The following is a 10080-nucleotide window of genomic DNA, read 5'->3' as shown; positions in this document are numbered from 1 at the left end:
AGAAATCCGCCTGCCTCTGCCTCCCAAGTGCTAGGATTAAAGGCGTGCACCACCACTGCCCGGCATAACTGTATTTCTTAAAGACCGAGAAGCTGAGGCCAGTATAAGGTTTGGAACCTGCCCAAAGTACAACTCCTCTACAGCATACTAGTGGGGCAGGTTTGGGTGTCCGCCACTCCAAATCCTGTATGCTTCCCCACAATAAAGAGATATGAGCCGCGCGCGCCTTTAATCCCAGCACCTGGGAGGCAGTCTCTAGTTTAGGGAAAAGAGATAAAGAACACGTATCATCTGATGCCAGGTCTGAGTCAGGGAGGCTGACGAGGAGCTATGGCTTGATGCTCAGAGCTCTGAGAGAAGCTCCTGGTTGACACTGGGCTGGCTTAGGGAAACAACAGACAACAGGTGACTGGCTGCCCAGAGCTTCGGACCAGGACAGACATTCCTGGAACTACAGTTAGGAGCAGGAGGTAAGGAAGCTGCAAACCTAGCTAGAGAAGCCGGAACGCCGTGAACAGTGTCAGGGATGAATTAGTACTCAACAGTAGGAAGACTAGGAAGCCTGGTCATCTAGCAGGGCTGAGTTATGCACCCACGAATGACAGGATAGGAACCTAGTTAACGGTATGGAGGGGAAGAGACCAAAAGCAATTTAAGAAGCCAGAGCAGTAATTTAACTTCATTTATTCATTAAAAATTCTGAATGCCAGCTCTGTAACAGACACTATACTACTCACTATGAGGTACATTACATGAAAAAGTAAAGACTGAATCGATACTGTCAAAACCACTGAAAGTTCCAAGTACCATTAGGCTCTTTCAGTTATGGGACAGTGGACAGTGATTTCACGTGTATATCCCTAACCTCTTAATAACCTTGTGAACTTTAGAGGGACAAAGAAGACAGTCCAGAATTCAAAGTCAAGAAAACACTCAGGGTCAGGGAACTTAATCAAAACAAATGGCATATTGAACAACAGAATCCAAAAGTTCCTCACATCAGGACACTTTGACTACTGTCATCTCCACACTGAGGCTCATGCCTCGGGTTGGAAGCCAAGCCACAGCTGGGCTCTCTTCACTTCTCACTTCCACAGGGAGCCCAGCTCCTTCCTTCTTTATCTCAGGTCATGTGACTGAGCACTCAGCCAAAGCCCTCTGGTAAGGAGGTATGGAGATGCTTGCTCTGAGGCAATCATGCAGGGGTGGGTGGGTGGGTGGGGGAGATAGTTGGCAAATGATCAGTCTACAAAGACAAATATAGGTTCATTGACCCCATATGGTTAAAACAACATGAAATCAGGTTAGGCCTGAGGGGAAGTAAATCCACCTCAGTCAGGAAGAAAGCTAACATAGGACCCATGCTCAAGTGCACAGGGTCCCTGCTACACTCTGTACCCATGAGGCTTTGCTGTCAGTTTACTACACCTGTTTCCCGAATTACCGAACCTGGATGAGCTGCGGTAGGGGCTCCATTTTCAGTGCTATCTGGCCTCTCTGTCAACTTACTTCCTGGAGATGAGACCAAGGAGTCACTTTTATTATATTATTTTAGTAGATTTCTATCGACTATTGTTGGGCTGGGATGTGTGTCAGTGGTAGCTTCCTGCAAACATAATCCAAGTGTAAATAAATCTTATGAGGTCACCAAAAAAAAAAAAGTTTTTAAATTTGAAAATGGCACTGGGGGAAAAAACCAAAATATACTTTCGAAAGCACTCTTTATAATCCTTTGTGTTACACTGTCTATATTGCAACAGGGAGTGGGGTGTTTTTGTTTTTTAGTCACCATAGAAGTACTGTGTTGCAAATGCCCCGTGGCTATAGCACAGTAGAGAGGTGAAAGACCTGGGTAGATGCCTCATACAAAGCTGACTGACAAAGGTCCCATGGGTTTCGGTTCATTGCCACCAGCACTGGCACTGACAGTGTTAGGTGTTTAATTATATTTTGTGCAAGTGGGGAAATCATAGTTTCAGATAATTAAACTGTAGCAGAAAGTAGAAAAGAAATTATAATGTGGTATCTGCCAGATGACCTGGCCCCTTACTGACAGAAAACAGAAGACAACTATTCTCTATGCCTGCACTTGCAATCAGGCCTTGCACACAGCATCACTTCACATAATTGTCAGAAGAAGGTTCAGAGAGGAAGGAAGCAGGATTATAGCTGGGGTGTGGCAATGTTCTGTTGAGCTGCTACAGTCATTCATTGTGTTACCCGCTTTCTTGTTAGAGGAAGAAACTACCTCTGAACACTATAGACAGAACTACAGGGTTAGCATAAAATATATAAATGATATATAAAAACAAATTTATAAATTCTTTAGTACCTATAGTGATCAAGAGATGGGTTACAAATTAATCAAAAATTCTTATTATGACTGGGGATGTAGACCAATGGTATAATACTTGCCAAAATATATAAGGTTCTATTTTTTTAAATTTTGTTTTGTTGAGACAGGATGTATGTATGTATGTACATACATACAAACAAACATATATCCCTTCTATATGGGAACTCACTATGTAGACCAGGTTGGCCTTAAAACTACAGAGATCTATCTGCTTTGCATCCCAATACAAAAGAAAACACCCCACAATGCTAGACAGGTCCTAGGTTTTTTAACCTTTAGTTCCTCGTATTAACAACAACAATAACAACACCCACAAGCCCCTCACCTCCACACTCCTACTGTACACACTCCTACTGTAATGAGTTAAAGTCTGGAAAAATTAAAACGATAATGACGTCTTATTTGGGTCATTCATATGTTTATTTATTATTAAGACTTAATTTTTAGGGTCAAAGACCTTTACTAAATAAAGGATACATAGTAAAGTTAAAAAGAGCTAGTTAGAGAAATAACTACTTTCCAATTTCCATTTTGCTATATTGTACTATTAATCTATTACAAAGGTTTCCATCTGTTTACAGCCCAAGGAACTTAGGTTAAGGATGTAGAGCTCGGCATGGTGCCTCGTACCTACCAATTCTCTGTGCCTCAAGTTATTCCCCCACCAGACACAGCTTTCCTTGTCTCCTACAGAGTTCCTAAAAGCCCCATTAAACCAGTTTTAATTACACAGCATGTTTTTAAATTATTTCTATAATTGTCTTTACTTTACACAAGAGTAAACAGACTACAAGAGTTTAACTAACAGGCACAAGGTTGCACAGAAATTAATTTTTAAACAGTGACAAAAATATCTCATGAGACCTTTGAAATTAGTTTAATGGGGAAAAAAGCAACATGAATTTTATCATTTGTTACAATGTGATCTAAACATAATTCACTTCATTCAAACAACACTAAGCAATAATAAATACTTGTATTTACTAATTTCATCCCACGGCCTCTGAGTTCCTATGGGGTTTTTCACAGAGCTGAGAGTATAGTTCAGTTGTACATACACAGAGCCTTGAGTCTGAGCACCAGCATTTCTGAAGTAAATAGCACATAGAGAGACCTCAGGTGAAGGAAGCAGCCACCGGCATGATCTTTTTCTTGGTGCCCAGGAACTGGCATAGTCACCGGGTCCTGAGGGCGTGCAGTGATTTCTAGAGAGCTGTGAGGAGGAACTACTGATGGATGGGGTTCAGAACCTGACTCTATTGTCCAGACAAGAAATCGTGGGAGATCGGATCACTAGTCCAGTCTCAGTTTGGCCATGGGTTAAATGGAAATAATAATCTTGCCTGCTTTAACTCACAGGCTTCATAAAATGGTCCAAACACTTATGTAAGAATAAAGTTTATTGTGTTTGAAGTGAAGAGCTGGCAGTTTTCCTAAGGATAGTTTATGGTTCTCAGGCTTTTGTTAACAAAGACTGACAGAAAGAAGATGAGATAATCCTTCTTAAATTTATACTTCGATGAGTATGAAACACCAAGGGACTAAAACCTCTTATGATGACATCTTTTGAATAGTCAAAGTTCTTAATTAAAAATTAACCCCCTAACAGGGACAAAGGGGATGGGTGGGTGTTGTAGAGATCCTTTAGGCCAGTGGCACTGGCCTGTGGGTATTTCTCTGGCAGAAGTGCTCAGGAGTCCACTGAACCTGTCAAGAGGTCATGTGAACATGTCATGAACATGCAAGGGTGAGAGTGACTTCTAATACAAACTACAGGGTGGTACAATGAGCATGCATCCGAGCAGTTCATCCATGACAACAAATATGCTCTAGCAGAGGATACTGCTGGGCAGGGGAGAATAAGGGGAAGGGGAACTGGGAATTTTACTATGGGTCTAAAGGTGGTTTAAAAACAGAGTCAGGTAAATAAGATCTAGTCCCCCACTTGTGGTATTTTTGGAAGGAAATAAGGCAAAATTTCATGACCTGGCTTTGGGAATGATTTCTTGAACATGATGCCAAAAGTAAAGATAGACAAATTGGGATGTTATTTTCACTTATCAACTGACTGAAAAGCCGTAAACTGAATGAAGAATGTACTTGACAAGTCGTTTGTATCTTGAATATACACTGAAAAACTTGTAATTCATCAACAAAATGAAACAACTCACTTTTACAATGGGCAAAGGGCATGAAAAGACAGCACTCCAAGATAATACACACCTGCCAGGATGCACGTGAGACCGTGCTCAGCATCTCTGAGCAGGACAGAATGAGGATGGAAACCTCAGGCAATTATCATTTCATGTGAATGGCTGCTGGGAGAACCAGGCGTTGAGAGAACTCCCAGCTGGGTGCATGAGTGGTTGTTCGTGGTAAATGGTGCAACTGCTGTGGAATCAGTAAGGCAGTGCCTCAAAAAACTTACACGTCTCACTGCCATGCGATTGAGCACTAACCATGTACATCCAAAAGATCCAAAAGCAGATCTCGAAGAGATCCATAGCTTTAATCAGAGCAGGGCCTGTCACACTGCCAAGAGATAGAAGCAGCCCAACTGTCTACCAATGAATGACTGGATAACTAAATGGGATGTATACACACACTGAAATACCATGCACCTTGTAGCATGGAGAAAATCCTTTTGTATACTACAATATCTACAAACCCTGACAACATTGTACAAAATGAAATAAGTCAGTTGCTTTTTTATACCAGAGTAAACAGTTGACCCCTTGGGCCCCTTGTTTGTGACCTAGCCTGATAAACTTACTTCAATCCTTGGACCCGACTGTGAAAGGAGAAAAACAGCTTTGCAAGGTGGCTCTTTGATCTCTACCCATGTACACGCACTCATTTATATCCTCATATCCACCCCCTCCAAAATAAGCAGCTAACCTAAATGGTAAATTATATATATCCTTTCTACAATAAGAGAGTGCCTATTTTATGAAGTCCAGCTGTGAAACTGTACTTCAGATTCTGTTGTGACCTAGATCTGCATTTATCTAAACAACAAGCGAGTCAGGATGGAGCCCAGAAGCTGCACCTAAGAGCTCCTTCAGGGAGGAGACGTTTCTCCCACATACCTGAAAAGTCTAGCAAAAAAAAAAAAAAAAAANTTCTGAACACCTGGCAGCAGGGACTCTGACAATGACACAAAACAGATACCAAAGACTGTCAAACCTGCAGCAGAAGACGTCAGCTCAGGAGCTGATGCTATGCATGGCTGTAAAGCATTTATGACTGTGCTTTGGGCTTTAACGTATTTCTTTACAATATTTTTTCAGACACAAAGCTACAACAGCTTTAATCTGATCCCATGTTGAAGGCAGCTGACAGGAGGAACCAGGATAGGATCTCATGCGTCTGTGAGCAACTGCTATCGCCCCAAGAAAAGACAAAGAGGGGCTGGACCTCTGAGGAAGAAGTGAGCAACACAGTCAAGGGCAAAGCAGGCCAAGAAACCGCTGTTTGACACCAACCTAAAATCTTTCAGGGGCCATTCTTAACTCCAATGTATAATGATAACTGAGCTACAGTCGCCTCAAATAAATCTATCTCATGTAGTACTTCCATAGTCTCTCCTAGATACAAGGAACTCAGGAGGCTGGGAGGGACTAAGAGAACGGCTCAAAAATATCATGTTCTCAAGGACAGGCCTGTGTCTCAACCTAAGCCATGGATTCTTCTCTCTTTCTCTCTCTCTCTCTCTAACAATAAGTTGCCTGAAGCTATTATATTACAGCCAATTTTTCCTGCCTGGTGAGACAGTATTGACAGCTATCTCTCTCAGAGGACAGGCACTCAATCAGAACCAGGTCCCCAAAGCATCAACTTGACACTGAATGCATACAACTAACTAATCTAGGACTGTCACCTTCAGATGTTGGGGATGGGTCACTGACTATATTTTACCCACTCAGGAATATCATCTTGGTTCAAATGTTGGTGGAATTCTATAGGACTAGCACCACCCATAGTCAGGCATGGAGGTGCTCATAGGACAAAGACCCGCTGCCTGGTTCGGAGGGCACCTGCATATGGTGAAGGCCTATGTCCAGCCTCTCAAGAGTGAATTTCTGAGAGCTTTGGGGGAGCTAGAGCTACCCGATCCCCTAAATCTCTAGGTCTGAAACTTGAGTGCTCAGCTTCATCAACAAAGCCAAGGAAGAAGAACTTGGTGTTGGGGTTTGGATTTGGACCCAAACCTAGCTCTGCCAATAGCAGTTAAGAACTTAGGGCTGCTTTTGATTAGCCTTACTAGAGTGTCTCGTTTGTAAAGTGAAAACCATAGCAATTCTGAGCTTGGATTGCTGGTGATTGTGTAAAGAAACACTCCCAAGCATGTCTGATAGTGGCCCTACTTCCCTCCTGGAATTCACTCTCTTTTTACAATGCTGGGCCCCCGCATCTGTGGATTATTTGTGCTAATCTCACCCTCAGTCTGCCGGTGGTCACACTTTCTTGTTCTCCTTATCTGGTATCTGTTCCTGGGCTGGCGAGCTACTTAGCTTCCTCCATGTTTTGACTTTGCCTTCATGAAACTTCATAAAACAGAAGTGAAATGTTCCACTGCCTATGGAGGGTGATGGGCCACACTTTGAGAACTATTCTGTTCACTAATAGATTCTGGAACTTCTGACTTAGAATTAAAAATTGCATAAAATGCATACAGGGAGACTAAAGACAACTTCAACCCCTACTATTGGGAAAAGCAAAACCTAGAGAGCTAATCTCAGACTACCACTGCAAGCCACAGACACTATGCTCACAAGGGAAGTGGTAATTAAACTTAAGAAAACAGATTGCAGATTCTCAGGGGCCTGAAGAACGGGAAGGAGGTTGCCACAGGTTCTGTTGCTATGCAATCCAGATTATCTACCTGCTACAATGTCACTTGTTAAAGAACAATCAAAACAAGGGACTAAATAACTTACAAGTTATTAAACATACAACACAGCGCCTGACACTGAGGAAGGAAAGCAATGAACATGAAAAGGAGATTTCAGCAGCTCTACACACCAGAGTAACAGTCGCAACTGACACAGAAGACAGACATTCTTTTATAGACATATCAAAACTTTTCCAAGTCTGGTTCTCATGTCTGAAATGCCCGCTTGTGAGAGGGAGTACTACAAATTCCACCTGGGCTAAATAATAAGTTCCAGGCTGGCATGGGCTACACAGGGAGACACTGTATCAAAACCAAAATGAGCCTGGTGGTGGTGGTTCACACCATTAGTCCCAGGATTCAGGGAGGCAGAGGTGGGTGCATCTCTGCTTTTGAGGCCAGTCTGGTCTACAGAGTGAGTTCCAGTACAGCCAGGGCTACACAGAGAAACCCTGTCTTGAAAAACAAAACCAGAAGAAAAAAAGAAATGAAGAAGCATCTTGGTGTTCCAGTTTTAGCCATCAGATGCCAATCTCCCGCTTATTTTTGTAAATTATAAGATTGTTGCTTCTGAAATTGTGATGGCTCCCACTCCCAGGATGCACCCACATCTGTAACTGGATTTGTTAAGATTCACGGTAGCAGATACTATAGGATACTGAGCACCTGAAGAAGACATAAGAACTACTGAGCTAAGAGCCAAATGCGATTCAAGACACCATGAATAAAATACTAATGCCAACAAGCATGGAAATAAGAAATGACTCGAAGCACAAGCTTTCCGAATTTTGCCTAAATGTTCATGAAGCCACAAACTTACCCATTTCCATGCAGCTAATATCAGGAGACTTGCTACCTCTTCCCTAAGCGCACCAATTTTTCCGTGAAGGGAGAGACATTTGCTGGCGCTGAGAGGGAGGTCTGGCTGGTGCTGCTCTGAGCCTCACACAGCGAAGCACACCCATCAGCTCATGGCATGCCTCCATTGCTGTAATTTTCCCAATTCAGTCTTATTACCTTGAATGGGAACCTTCAATATTTAAATGTAAAGTGCTGAAGAATGCCATGAATGTTTTTCATGGATGTTTTACCTATAAATTAAGACCAATAATTTATAAATTTATATGAGAAACTATAAAGAAAATAAAGTATATGAAGCAGCAAAGTATACAGAAAACCTTTTTAAAGGGGAGAAAGGAAAACTAGGAATTATATTTCAGTGTTCTAACACACAGGCTCACTGGGTGAGCTACAACTCTAATCTCCAGTTCAGAAATCGCTTTAGTTTGTCTCAGGATACAGGGTGAGAAGCACCCTCCTTGGTTCAGTTTCTCTCCTTTCTATCCCACTGGCCACAGATACAGTGCTTCTTGGCTCTTTATGGACTTTCGGTTCCCTCTGTTGTTCCCTCTTTCCCTCCCTTCCCTCTTTCCTCCTCAAATGCCCCCATCTCCAGCTTCTCTGTCTCAATGTATAGCCCAGCCTGCTCTCAAAATCACAAGACTCTTCCAAATGCTGCAGTGAGAAGCATGCACACTTTTCACCCAGTCTGGCTCACAGGGACTCTAATTTAGACAGGATCATAATAGAGTCTGTCATGCTTACGCCTGTTTAAGATACCAACAACCTGCCCACTCCATGAAAACTAATATTAACTGATTAATATTAGTGTAATATTAACTGAGGGCATAAACAATGGACACAGTATGTGACCATGACATTAGACATACTTTGGAATTAGGGGCTGGAGAGAGTGCTTACTGCTCTTGCAGAGGACCCAGGTTTGGTTCCTAGACCTAAGTCAGGTAACTCACAACCTCTTAAGACTCTAGATCTATGCTCCGTGGGTAGTTGTAGGTACATGGTACGTATAAACTAATGAAGGCACACACACACACACATATGCACAATAGACATATGTACATACATAGGTACACAAGTAGGTAGATAGATAAGATGTAAAAAGACAGAAGATTTTTTTTTAAACATTGGAGCTATTTGCTATAAGATCTTGAGTAGTTAACCCTGAGTAGAAGCAATATGGATATAATACATGCAGCACACACATGCTCCACATACATGCTCCATGACAGCTCACATTTATAGCTGGTCTCAGTTCTAAAACTGAGTTCATATATTATTGTGATTAAATGCAAAGAATATGGAAATTCCTAATGAATGCATCCATGTAACGCAGTTTCCAGAAACTGAGACTCTTACCATGGCTTTGAAGTGCAAACAATGGCAACTTCACAGCAGTGAGGAGATTCAAATGGACTTATAATTTGGATTGATTTCAAACAAACAAACAAACAAACAAACAAACCCCAAAACCTGAGAACTAAAATACAAACACACTGAACCAACGACTTAAGGAGTCTGGAGTGAAGCAGGCTGATCCACCAGGTTCTTGGTCATCCCCACAGTTTCTTGTCAATGCAAGTTTGACAAGATTGTCAAACAATCATTTGACAATGACAGCTATCAGAAAGCAATTCCAACTGCATAACAGAAACAAATCCAATGAAGGCAGTCGTCCCTCTGGGGAATCTGTGACACACATGTTTAACAGTTCAGATATTTCCTGGAAACTAAATGTACAGATTGGATAATAGGGTATGTAGGACCTTCATTAAAATGCCCAGAAGTGATGCTACAGAAAAGAGCAAGTTTGTACTCAGTTATCGTGAAAGAAGAGCCAGGAGTAAGGTGTGCTTGCTTAAATCGGGACTGCTCCATGTGTCCTGTAAGTGCAGGAGAAAACCTAATTGAGTCATTCTACTGAAAATGAAAAGAAAGTCACGCTGCATCAGACTCTGAGTAAACTGAC

The 10080-nt window shown here is 42.0% G+C and overlaps 1 protein-coding gene across 7 annotated transcripts in view; it reads right to left on the bottom strand.

Annotated features, from left to right (window-relative positions):
* Patj (PATJ crumbs cell polarity complex component) overlaps positions 1-10080 on the bottom strand; it is a 314627-nt gene that overhangs the window by 159999 nt on the left and 144548 nt on the right. The gene's annotated exons all lie outside the window — the stretch shown is intronic.

This window comes from Mus caroli, chromosome 4 (assembly GCF_900094665.2).
Source record: "Mus caroli chromosome 4, CAROLI_EIJ_v1.1, whole genome shotgun sequence".
Classification (NCBI taxonomy): domain Eukaryota; kingdom Metazoa; phylum Chordata; class Mammalia; order Rodentia; family Muridae; genus Mus; species Mus caroli.
Note: the sequence above shows the minus strand (reverse complement) of the source record. Positions and strands in the feature narration are given on the sequence as shown.